Source organism: Podarcis tiliguerta (assembly GCF_965153285.1).
Source record: "Podarcis tiliguerta genome assembly, chromosome: 9".
Classification (NCBI taxonomy): domain Eukaryota; kingdom Metazoa; phylum Chordata; class Lepidosauria; order Squamata; family Lacertidae; genus Podarcis; species Podarcis tiliguerta.
Genome location: NC_139542.1, coordinates 29,220,906 through 29,233,470, shown reverse-complemented (window position 1 = coordinate 29,233,470; position 12,565 = coordinate 29,220,906). Strand labels below are relative to the sequence as shown.

The window sequence follows — 12,565 nt, the reverse complement described above, 5'->3', positions numbered from 1 at the left end:
CATTCCATAATATTTATACTATTTTTGAACACGCTGCCCATACACACACACACACACAGACACACACACAGTGTATGACTAAGTGTGAACACATATTGTTGTGTGTATGATTAGAGCAAATAAAACTCTTAATCTGCATGGACCAAGTTTAGGAAGATGAGAGGATTTCAACCTATATTCATGCTCTAAGAACACACCTGGCCCAGAGCAATGTGGATATAGATCCAGATCGAAACTTGTAGTTTACATGACAAGCGAAAGGATTGCTACGCCTGATCCTCTAATTCCTACGGAACATATTGAAATCAAGTATACATTCACAGGTCCAAAATCAACTAATTCAGGCGCTACTTAAGATGAGCAATCGAAGATAGTAGCAAACTCAGGTGTTGAGTGTTGACAGGATTAGAGTCAAGGTGGAGACTGAGGTTTGCAGAAGTACAAAAAAACTTTGTTTAAAAAAATCTATGGGGACATCTCCCTGCTCCAAAAATATATCCAGCCCTATGAAGACTGAGCATGTTGAGCCACCATAAAATATGGATTGTCAGCTAGGACAAAAATGGGGTGGGAAGAAAAATACCCTGCTTGGAAGGAAGGAAAATCTGGAATATCTGGAATCCTGCACATAACACCTAATTGCGGGTGAGGATGCCCTACAACATTTTGTTGCAGGTTTCACTTGTTGTTGTACAAGAGACTATGTGAACTTTAATGCCTGATCTGCATTCATTCTGTGAATGTGAATCAGTAACAGAATTTCCTTGGCCCTAACATAAGTGAAATTAAGCTATAATTAACAATACCTCTTTCTCTAAGCAAAGGAAGGGGAGGGACGTCTTTTAAAATAATGCTTCACATCCGTCATATACTTTAGGCTGGAAATGACACGCCAATAAGTTAAGTGAAGGGCATGTCACAAATGATTTCCTCTTCATTTTATGCTGTCATTCTTCCCTACAGCTCTGAACTTGGTGCCTGTCAGGTCCAATCAGTCTTGTTGTGTATACTATGCTTGCTTGTGAACCTCAGCCCAGTCATTAGTTAGTAGTCACCCGGCTGAAGAAAACTTAGTCAATTAATCATACGAATCAATTGATAAAATTAAGATATAAATAAAACAATAGGAGAAAGCATTTTTTTAGCTTGTGACAAAAAGAAGAGTAGACCAGATTGATGAAGTGATCATGTTGGAACAATTGATTGGAATCCTGATTCTATATGCTTGTTTCTGCCCAGATTCTAACACCTTGGAATCGCAACTCTTTTTACAGAAGCTTAGGCAGGGACAGAATCCACCAATCCCTTCCACACACTGAGGTCACCGAAGGAGGCACTTTTGCATGCCCACCCCTCATCTGAGGGATGACTGGATCATCCTATTCCCATTCCACGTCATCTGTGTATGTCTCAATAATAGATCCCGTCAATCCCATTCTTGGCAGATCTTTGTTTTTAAAATGCATAAAAATTCACATTTAAATTGTATACATATTCTGTGCATTCTGCTCCTGAAGTGCACATTTCTGAATGATTTCCAATGCATTAACTCCTAAAATAGACATGGAAAATAAGATTGTGGGGGAAGACCCAAACTGCATTGCAAAATTCAGAGAAGTTTGTGATCCAATTAATAGGTGCATTCTGATCTAATTCAGGACCAGATAATTAGTTCAGTTTACTTCAAGGTGAAAAAACAAACTTATTTATCCTCCATCCTTGGGTGTGGCTAGCAGAAATGCAAGAGAGGGCTTCCTCCATCGTAGCCTCCTTTGGAACTCGCTGTCCTAGGGATCCATATTGCAACTTTCTGAAAACTTATTTTCCTAACACTTTGTTCTTACTGTTGACTGATTTTATCTGTACTTTTTTTGTTGTCATTCGGGTGACTGTAATTTTTCTGTTAATTTTCTTGGCTGTTGTGTTTGTTTTAAACCTGTTTTAAAACCAGTGGTGAATGGATGAGCAGTTAGTATTAGTGGTTAAATTACCTAATAAGCTCAAACTTCTAGGTGAACACCTCTTTTGACCATTTACTGTTTCTTTGCTATTAGCTTCAAGGGTGGAAACCACCTTCCTAGCGGTCATGTCTAACTTACAATTCACACCATGAGTATCTACTCTGAGATTAAAACACTTACTTTGTACAATTTCATTCCATTGATCAATCACTTATTTGGTTTCCATACTGAATCTTAAGACTGGACTTAATCTTTTTTATTTTAAAAAAACCTGAATGAAAATGTTATTCATATAGTACTTATAAATGCAGCATTTTATGCCCTGTGACATTAGTGTTAGGAAGTCCCTTGCCAATCCGTTCTGTCCCCATTTTGTTCAACATTTATCTGGTTATTTCATTTCATTCCCAAATGCCACACTTTGATCCACCAGTGTACTGTATCTGTGCTAACCAAGCTATAATCTGAGCACACAGTGAAGGGGATTTAATAATGAGTGCTGCAAAAGACCTCTCCCCAAGAACCAAAAGGGCCATGCCCACCACAATTCTGAGTAGAACAATGGTAGGCAGACCGTATGCTTGTCAAATCTAATTCATTTTTACTAGAACCCCCAGATCTACAGTATCAATCAGTACCAACTGCAAAAGACATATTGTTAGAATAAAAGAAAAATTTTGAGCCTAGCAATTGCCTACCCACCCCACCCCCAGTACCAAAACTGAAGCAAGCCCAGTCCTGTCACACAAAAGCTACTCCTGGCTCATCGTCATCATTTCAGCACCCTAATTTAAGTGGGGGAAATCATTTTGTTGCTGCCATTGTTAATCTTTTGCAGATCACTCAGAGATCTACCAATCGATCCTAATCTACCTCCTTCCCACCCTTGAGCTGACTATGATAGAGCAACCAATAATAACCTCATGTATATATAACAAAGCTATCAGAAAAATCACTTCCAGCAACTAAACCACCTTACCAACCAAGCCATTCTACACATTCTGTGAGGCGTGCCACTGTAGATTGGGGTGTGAGCGTGCCACATTTCTGAAAGCCCTGCTTAAATTGTTCCCTTTGCATTGTATACTAAGCTGGACCTTTCTTCCCAGCGTTTTGGCTTTGTCACATTCAAGAAGGGAAAATTCAACAATAGGACACACACAACCCACTTGCAGTCTGAAGTACTGCTAGCCAGAAAACTTCCCTTAGCCTTCAGTCTACACCATGTGTGGAGCAGCTCACAGGCCGAGTCAAACAACATTTTGCCCTGCTGAAAGAGTCATGTGAATTCGCCCAGTGATTCTCACAAGCTGAGCTCTTTCCCCCCTCATGCCGTTTTGGCAGCAATATAATCAGATCACTTCCTAGTTTAACTTGTGTATAAACAGTGACCCTATTTATACTTCCCAGCAATCTTTCCTCTTAGTAGCAGGATTACTAATTGCTGGTTTACAACTCTTTCCTCCCTGAAGCTGTAGGACCAGTGGAATTTGGCTCCCCTCCAGATTTTGTCTCGCAGGAGACAGACATTTCCAGTTCTGCTCCGCCCTTGCTAAAGTGAAGCTGAGGCAACAGAAGAGAGGAGACGTTTTGCTGCACAGGCACACACAGACCTTTGTTTATACAGCTTGATTGTTGACAGCACACTCACACAAGAATGGAAGTTCAGAGGGTGACCTGGCTCTCTAATCTCTGTTAATGTTTATCTAAAAACAGAATGATGGATTTATTGATGCAGCCCTAGCCTTGTAAAGTTATGTGTGGTTTCCACTAGGAAATTGTTTATTAAATGTTCAACTAAGGCTGGCCTGACTTTATCTGGAGGCAAATAACATACTGTTGTGTGTTTGGCGGAACTTGACTTGCCAGATGTCAGCTAGACCTACATTCTGGAGGTTGTATCGGGAGGATAAATTGCCTTTCTGGGGGAAATACAGCTCTGTGCATTGGAAATTATGCAAGATCTTCCACACACAAAATTCAGAAAATTGTGGAGAGTTTTCCTGAGTGAATCCAAGGCCTGGAGAAATCTATCAGTCTCTTAAATCTGCCTGTATTTAAATGAAATCTTTGCATTAAATAAATAGATGCAGGGACAAAAAATGGTGGGTAACGTTGCTCCCCTGCATTGCATAGTGGAAGGAGCCAGCAATTCTTTCCGACCTTAGATTTCAATCCCGGCTGCAGAAGAATTCAGGGGCATGTAAAACTCACTTCTGCTTTGAGGTTGGCTTTTGCAAAGCCCCACAGTTCTTTTCTGAGCCTTGCTTGGGAGGACACCAACATTTCTTCCATCAACACATTTTTCTGATCAGATCAGATTAAGGAAAGTAAATATATAGGAAAGCACCTCATAGCTACAGCCATAACCGCATCACACAACTTTCAAAGCCTTGTTGATATCCTGAGTTCCACAGATCCCTCATCCCTGCATTTAGCTGTATGTGCATAGGTTCTGTATACGTGATCTGGAACCCTTCAAAGCAGCAGGATCATGCATGTACAAGATGTACGCATAGAGGCTGTATGCACACAGAACCCATGCTCAGAGATGAGAAATGCGTAGCAGTGAGGAGCAGAGCAGTGGAATCAATGTGTTCTGACTGTAGAAAAAGCTTTTGTCTTATAAACACCTGAGCTGGAGCTAATTGTACCTCATCAAAGTGCATACAGTGGTACCTCGGGTTAGAGATGATTCAGGTTACAGACGCTTCAGGTTACAGACTCCGCTAACCCAGAAATAGTACCTCGGGTTAAGAACTTTGCTTCAGAATGAGAACAGAAATCGTGCTCTGGCGGCGTGGCAGCAGTGGGAGGCCCCATTAGCTAAAGTGGTGCATCAGGTTAAGAACAGTTTCAGGTTAAGAACAGACCTCCAGAACGAATTAAGTTCTTAACCTGAGGTACCATAAGAAGAGAGGTTGCTTAGAGCAAAGCTTTCATAAGGCCTCACAACTGGGTTATTTTAATCTTCTAAAGCGTCTCTTAATTTGGACCAGAATGACAGCAACAGTAATTGGAAGATGAGTCACTGGATACACTTTAGGTGAGACATCACCAGTAACAGAAGGCCAAGAAACAGGGCTTTTTTTAAAAAAAAGATAGAAAGATAGAGACTTGCTTTTATTTTGCCTCTGGGCTTGTAGCTGTCAGTTTGGAAGTATTTATACTGGCGCCATTCGTGTCAGGATTGCTGGCATTTCCATTAGAATTTCTGTTTGTACCATGATCTTCAAGTCATTATCAATAATTTTTATATGAGCTGGTCTTCAACTAAAAGTTGAAAAACAAACCAAGCAAATGCCAAAAGTTGTTCTTATGTTTTGGACACCAGATTAAAAACAATCCTAAACCATTCTACTCAGAAGTAATACTGTGGCCAATGGGGCATACACCACCGGTGTGTTGCCTCAAACTGCAATCCTATATCCACTTACCTGAGAATACATCCCTTTGAGTTCCATTAATTTACTTCTGTGTAAATATGTGCTTTCTTTTACTTAGCAGCTGCTTATTATTACTACTATTATCTAGGTTGTTGTACAACACATGCTCTCTTTAACACATCAATAAGTTAAGCACTGGTTTTGTAATCTTCCTCACCCTATAATTTTATTAAGCGTATAATGTGTGGCAATATAGGATTCAATCAGAATAACAATGTTATAAAACACATTGCTGCTGCTTTATAAATTTTTAGTAATAGTAGTTGTGGGTGGTTGTGATTGAGGTTACAATGTCTTTTGATGCTCTGCTCAATATCTATATGATAGCATGAGATATGGTATGTGGCTTAATCCAGAACCATGCAAACAGGAGTCTACAATTTTTGGCTGCTCTTGCTAGCCAAACTCTGTGGCCACCAAAGTCTTCTTTGGCCCTATATAGCAGCACCACGCCAACCTAACCTGCAGGGGAAAAGGCATCAGGACACTCTCCAGTTTGACCACTCTGTGTTAGGTGCATCAAACACCTCAGAAAAGGTGACCAAATAAGAGAGCCCTCCTTTCAACTTAGAAGTTGAGAAATAGGCAGAGATCACAGGATGTCTGGGATGATGATCACCCATCTCGCTGGTGCTTAGGTTGGTCAGAAGGCTGATCTCCCACCACACCTGCCATGGTAACCACAAATGCAGAAGCTGGCATGCATCCCCATGTGCAATACTGCTTGTGTGAAATGGGTCTTAAGCCCAAACAGGGCACAGTCAGTATGTGGAGGGCTAGTGGGCACTGTGCTTTGTGGCCCTACTCTTGACCATCCTACATTGATCCAGTTCTCCTGCACAGATTGTTTGTACATGTAAGTTAGACATGTGTCTTGTTTCTTGCTAGACTGTTAGGAACCCTGCACCTCAGAGTATTCCAGATCACATTAGCAGAGCCTTCAAACAAAACTTCTTGTACATACATAGTCTCTGTGTAGAGGAGCTGCATCAAAGCCTGGAAGTCAAGGTTTAGGTTAATGTACTTTCCACCTTCCACATTTTTTACTGCTCTGGTTTGGTTGACTAAAGGCTGTAGCCTACCATCCTGTTCTCACAGTGGCCTACAAAGACACAAAAGCCTGTGGGAAACCTGCAAACAGGACCCAAACACATACTCACTCTCCCCTCCTGGAAATGACAGCAGTCTCTCTGTTGGCCAATGTGAAGATAAGCAAGATAAAAAGGAGAATGACTTTGGACATGCTATGCATGAGAAATATTATTCTTAAATGATTTAGCTGTTCATTAGTTTTCCCTCTCTTTCTTCCAGAAGAAAATGCCTCTAAGATTATATATACAGTGTCCCTATTCCAACTGAAGAATCAGGTTTCTCCTGATGAGGAACTGGATATTGCACACATTTATGGTCACCAGATGGAAGGTGAGTTAAATCGCTCCTTGTGGCACTGCTGTGGAGCTATCCACAAGGAAGCTTTTCACCCCACAAATCATCTAGTATTCCTCAGATTCCACTACAATTAGTAAAATGAAATAAAGTGCCTGCTGGTGTGTCCAGCAAAGTTCAATGCACCAGCTTAGAGAGGTGCCTTTGAAGAGTGTAGCCTAAATGGGAAGTGTCTAAAGAAAGATAACATTTCTTTCATTGTGTGAGCCAAGTGAATTTGGCACTGAACTAATAAATGTGAATGAGAGGGGAGGGCAGGGAGAGATGAACGTGCACCAACTAGCACCAAACACAGCCAACAGCTCTCGGAAGTAGTTTCATCAATTTTTATTCCCCTTGAGGCACCAGGGAAGGGAGAAACGGGGAAGTGCAGGTTGAGCAATAAGCTCAAGGCATACATAACTGAATGTTTTAGATTTAGACCTTTACATATTTTGTGCCTTCTGGAGAACATCACTTTTAAGTGCCGGTTCCTTTCTATCTTCCTTGGCTGTGTCTCTGAACTTGCCCTTGGCACCAGCTTGAACTTGGAGAGCTCTTTCTTGAAACAAAACAAAATTAATTAGAGCATCGCACAGGCTGAGGCATGCGGAACAAGGAGCGGGGGTCCTATTGTAGCTGGCACTGTAGATCCCTTGATTTCAGAGAGAGGTAATATATCAGTGTCTCTCTGAAAAGTGTTGCTCTTAAGCTGTTGGCCCCTTGCGTCCGTTTTGCCACAATCATGGTCCACAAAATGCCATTTGTTGTGTTCTTTAACCGACATGATATTCGCAGATAATAGTAAGCCTACAATTAGAAGGAAGTCACATAGGTGATTGGATTTAATTTAATGGATACTGATCTCTATCACCGATGTCTCTGCCCTAGATGCCAATCAACCGATATCAAGCATCTAATGTAGAAAAAATTTGCTACAAATGTGAAATCAGCATCTACATGATAGAGAATAGAGTGGGTGGGGTATAAATAATAAATCATCATCACCACCACCATCATCATCGAACAAGGCACTTTTCTGAAAAACAGGCATCTCTCAAAAAAACCGATAGTGGTCATGGGGACAAAAAATAAGGTCGTCCTTCAAGCCTTAGCATGAAAATGCACATTTTTGATGGCCATTCAGCTTGTCTGATCATGTAGACCATGGGTCAGCAAACTAAGGCCCGTGGGCCAGATCAGGCCCCATTGCATTCTGGATCTGGCCTGCGGACAGTCCGGGAATCGCTGCGTGGATCTCCAGTGCACGTACTCTTTCCCTCACATGGCGGTGGGGGCAGCGCCTCCTCCCTCCCTCCTCCTGGCTTCTCCCCACCCTGCCTAGAGGAGGAAGGGGGCTGGGCTTTGTTGGTGCCAGCAGCACTTGAGCGGCCACCATTTTAAGCAGCCCCTCTCTGGAGCCCTTTTATGTGCTGCTCATCGTCCCTCCGCCGCCACCACCAGCCCCTGCTGCTCGCAAGACATGGTTAAGCAGCCACTGGGGCTCGTGGTGCTCTTGCATCATTTATTTATTTTTTCAAAATATAGTCCATCCCCCCGCAAGGTCTGAGGGACAGTGGACCAGCCCCCTGCTGAAAAAGTTTGCTGACCCCTGACATAGACGGACTTCTGCTGTTGAGGCTCAAGCAGTGACTTTTGCCTCGGTAGCAATAGCACAATGCTATTAATAGCAAGTGTGGCAGATCAAGCTGACTTTGCCTATTTAATTGGGTGGAGGGAATCCACCCCTTTCTCTTACTGTCAACTATATGAACCTGCATAGTATCTACGGTTCACAAGGTTCTGCACAGGAAGCAACGCTAGACATCTTGCTTCACTGTATTTTGGAGCTGCTGTCATACAGATACATAGATACAGGGCTCATTCCTAGTCAAGTCACATAAACCTATATTATCCAACAGTGTACAGTACTGATAATAATCCTGGGTCAGCCAACATGGTGTCCCCCCGGTGGTGTTCGACTGCAACTCCCATTGTCCCAGACTATTGGCCTTGCTGCCTGAGGCTCCTGGCAATTACAGTCCAACAGCTTCACGTTGGCTGCCCCTGCTGTAATATACATGAAGAGTCTCCTCCTTGTGTTGCTGACAAGATATTACTTCTGAGCATAAAACAGCCGCCATGTCCTAACCTGAGAGAATCTTTCAAAGGCTTTGACATGGGATACAAACACTTTCTTTACATTGGCTCAGGTAGGGTTGGTCCCAGTAAGGTTTTCTGAAACAGCCTGTAGATAAAAATGGAGTATAAAACAAAAAGCAGGAAGGCGCTCACCAGCAATTGTTCCACAGATGGAAAGAACTGGGATTATATCATGCAAAACAACATCTTCTAGCTCAAACTGGACTGCAAAGCCCCCAAATTTCTAGTCTCCTAATTTGGTGTTTTTACAGGATTACCAATTTTGGGCCAGTGTGTTTGTACTACAAAAAGAAGCCAGCCTAGCCACTTTAGAAATGCGACAACTCAAATTATAGAGTGCATGAAAACAAAGCCTATATATGAAAAAGAAAATAATGTCATTTGTCTATAGGTAGAAAAATCACACTCCTCCCTTCTAAATTGAATATGCATGGATGTTTTGCTTATTTAGCTTCCATGTTGTCTTAAAAGACACGCAGATCACTAACCTGAGCACCAGGACAGACCAGTTTGTAATAATTGGTCAGTTAAAATCACATGGACTATGGCCCTACTGTTACACAAGCTGATTGAGTTTAGTTGACATTTCTTCACTACTAGCATTGACTAACCTAAGAGTGTCCTCACACTTCATATTGAGGCCCACCTCACATTCCAAGAACATTGTGACCTCAGTTTGTCTAGGACGCTGTCCTATAACATGCTTAGCCTGGATGTTAATCCAACACTGGTGTTAAAGTCTCACTCCTTGTCATTAAACAAACCCTGAATTTGCTACTCTGGCTCCTCATTATACTGAGAAGATTTTTTTAAAAATCATGCACACATGGTTCTGCTTTCCCACACACATTCTACATGGCAGTGCACCCTATTATAGGAGATGGTTGGCTACTTGGTCTTCGTTGTTTTATTATGGTTCTAAGAGGAGTTCTGTGAAAACATTTTGCATTTAATAAATATGACTCAGAAGTCATAGAGCCATCACTCCTTCCAGCAAATATTCCAAACTCAAAACAGATCGTATGGCAGAAAGACAGTCAAATGCAATTGGTTGTTATTACATAGCCATGGTAACATCTCAGCATGCTTTGCTATAATTCCAGATGGGAGAAAGGGAAACAGCATATGGATGTATTCATATTACAGCCAAGGCTTCAATGCTTAATAAGAGGGGTGAATCAAGACTTACTGGAGCAATCTTTCAGCTAGTTTTAGTTCCTTACAGATGAAAAAACAGATGAGGAAAGCTCATTTAGAGAATAAATTTAGACATAGAGTACACATACTCTCAATAAATCCTGTTTTTCCTTTGTTTAAAAATAGTGATTCACAAATAATGAGCAATTTTAAAGTCACTCTGATTCACAGTCCTTTAACATAAAGGACAACTGCTAAAAGTTGAGGTAGCTTAGCATTAGATTTGTTTAAAAGTGTTGTAATTAATAAACAGAAAGACTGATCTTTTCACAGTTTTCCAGCTGATTGACAATATTGAACTTCTTGTATATATTTGTGAGGCATTGGATGGGTTTGAATGATCATCCTATAGTTTAATAAACTGAGCTATGGACAAGACCTGCCCACATGCTCAGCATCTTCTGTCCCCTCTCCACAGCATGTCAGAATGAAAAGTGGGCAGTCTTTAATAAACCTGTTTCCTGTTTCATCTGAAATGGACAACTATGGTTATTGTAACAATCCAAGAGCATAAACCCACTTCAAACTGTGTTCTGCATTAGGCAACCATAGTTTGCTGATTTGGGTGAAACAGGAAACCATGGTTAATAAGACACTTGCTCATTTCCTTCAGGCACAGCAATGGGAAGAGAGAAGAGGCTAAAGTCTTGCACGTATCTTGGCTTATTAAACTGAGATGCAATTGTTCAAATGCAACCATGTCAAATGTTGGGCCTTAGACGGCCTTGAGCAGAAGCAGAACACAAAGCCAAAGACACAGGTGAGGGGGTGTAGAATTGTGATGGGGGGGGGAGCCAGTACTATATGTTCATAGAATTGTACAATTATAGAGGGTCATGCAATGCAGGAATCTCAATTAAAACCTCCAATGAAGGAGAGCCAAATGTTGCCAAAGCAAAATCACAAACTAATCTGGAAGTGAGAGCTGGACCATAAAGAAGGCTGATCGCCGAAGAATTGACGCTTTTGAGTTATGGTGCTGGAGGAGACTCTTGAGAGTCCCATGGACTGCAAGAAGATCAAACGCATCCATTCTTAAGGAAATCAGCCCTGAGTGCTCACTGGAAGGACAGATCGTGAAGCTGAGGCTCCAATACTTTGGTCACCTCATGAGAAGAGAAGACTCGCTGGAAAAGACCCTGATGTTGGGAAAGATGGAGGGCACAAGGAGAAGGGGACGACAGAGGACGAGATGGTTAAACAGTGTTCTCGAAGCTACAAACATGAATCTGACCAAACTGCGGGTGGCAGTGGAAGACAGAAGTGCCTGGCGTGCTCTGGTCCATGGGGTCACGAAGAGTCGGACACGACTGAACGACTAAACAACAACAATCTGGAAAACTTTCAATTCCTACCAGATCAGGAGAATCTGATGTGTTGCATGGGTGTGTTGAGTCACAACATAGCCAATACTGAACCTTCTGAACTGCAGCCTAGGTAGCTTACCACATTTGCCTCCTTTGGATTGGAGATTGATGCACTTGCCAGCTTCTCAGGAACAGAAGGAAAGTCATCGTCTTTCTAGTCTACTTGGCTCCTTGTCACTCCACTCCACTCCTTCCTTCCTTTGGATTATTTCCCAGAGCCAGAATCTCCTTAATGTAAAGCCCCAACACAGACATGCTTTGGCTAAGGATTGATTTATATTTCTTTATATAGGAATTCCTGTTCCACCATTCTAGCCTCTATGTACCACACAGGTTGGTTTACAACTAGTTATTATAATTGTTGGTCTTGTTTATTAGTTTCTTTTTCCAGAAAAAAACAACTTATTAAAAATGACTTTTAAAAACAAGTTCAAAAACAAGGATAGATAACCTAAAACACTCGGGCTGCCATATTCCATAAAGGAAGACCCCAAAATTGTTGAGCTTTTTTTGGGGGGGTGGGACCTAAATAAGTTTCTTGAGCTGTTTCTACTGCTTTTTCCATCATGCATGGCAAGCCTACACACACACACATATACAGATCCAGTTTAACATCAAAATACAATAAGATGCAAACAAAACAACTAAAAGTTACATAAAGCGGTAATTACCACAGATGAAAATTGCATTCTCAGATAATACTTAGTAGACAAAAGCCTGCCTAAAATTATGTCTTTATCAGCCGGTAAAAGCAGGCAGAGAGCGCGGTCTTTGCTTCATGGGCCAAGTATTCCACAATATTAGTGCAGCCACTGCCAAGTCCCAATCTCTTATCACCAACCATGCCTCTACCCTAGGTGTGGACTCTCCCTGTGGACTTTTCCCCGTATAGCAACTGTTAAGAGGCATCACCAAGAGGTTTTTACTCATTACCACATTAGCCCTCTTTTCTTCCTGGACCACAGGCAGAGAATCATTCAAAAAGAAATACTGTGTGGATTAATTT

At 41.7% G+C, this 12,565-nt stretch overlaps 1 protein-coding gene and 1 long non-coding RNA gene across 6 annotated transcripts in view; one reads left to right on the top strand and one right to left on the bottom strand.

Annotated features, from left to right (window-relative positions):
- Positions 1-12,565, top strand: part of LOC310685429 — a 133,130-nt gene that overhangs the window by 30,021 nt on the left and 90,544 nt on the right. Inside the window, exon 2 of the long non-coding RNA XR_014515245.1 lies at positions 6,719-6,829. This is a non-coding gene — a long non-coding RNA (uncharacterized lncRNA). The remainder of the gene's footprint in view (positions 1-6,718; positions 6,830-12,565) is intronic.
- LOC310685385 (uncharacterized protein) overlaps positions 1-12,565 on the bottom strand; it is a 105,623-nt gene that overhangs the window by 31,844 nt on the left and 61,214 nt on the right. The gene's annotated exons all lie outside the window — the stretch shown is intronic.